Here is a 638-nt window from a genome sequence, read left to right on the forward strand (position 1 = left end):
GATGGCCACACATGGGGACCGCAAAATGAAGCTCATACGTGGCAGGGATATTGGGGCCCACTACAGAAACCACGTGGCCCCTGGTGATAATGGACGACAATGATGAGGCCACCTGTAACGATCGTCGGTGAGTTTGCAACCACGTGTAAGTCGTTTGATTGTCGACAATGGAAGGGCAGTCCGCGTAAGCAGTGGCAGCTCTTTCCAAGAAAGCTACGGTTGTGAGTGGGGTTGAATTTGCTGCTGCTCTTTGCCTTGGTTGCTCCATTAACTCGGATTTTGATCCTTTCTTTAGGCAATTTGGCTCTGTTAATAATCTTGCAAGGCAAATAGGGTGTGCTTTGTAGGCTTAATTCTGGCTAGAGAACCTGTCTTGACTCGTAATCCGAAGGTTACTATTGAATTAGAGTTAAGAATTATAAGAAGGGGCAGATGATGTTTATTAATGTAACATTCCTTAATTAATATTGTAACATAAAGATTGTATCTACTGCGACGTTAGAAAATGGGCTATCAGTTAGATTGTGGCAGTCCAGTCCGCAGCGTATCCCAGCAAGAGCTAGCTCAAGCCCTAAGGCAAATTTGTACAGTCTTCAAAAGATATAGGTGCCCACCATGACCTAAATTGAAATGGCAGC

At 44.7% G+C, this 638-nt stretch overlaps 1 pseudogene; it reads right to left on the reverse strand.

The window, feature by feature from the left end:
• Nucleotides 1–268, reverse strand: part of LOC110416460 (2-methylpropanoate--CoA ligase CCL4 pseudogene) — a 2356-nt pseudogene extending 2088 nt beyond the window's left edge.
• Nucleotides 269–638: the final 370 nt, after the last annotated feature.

Source organism: Theobroma umbraticum, unplaced genomic scaffold, assembly GCF_002168275.2.
Source record: "Theobroma umbraticum cultivar Fairchild unplaced genomic scaffold, ASM216827v3 scaffold_51.0, whole genome shotgun sequence".
NCBI lineage: Eukaryota > Viridiplantae > Streptophyta > Magnoliopsida > Malvales > Malvaceae > Theobroma > Theobroma umbraticum.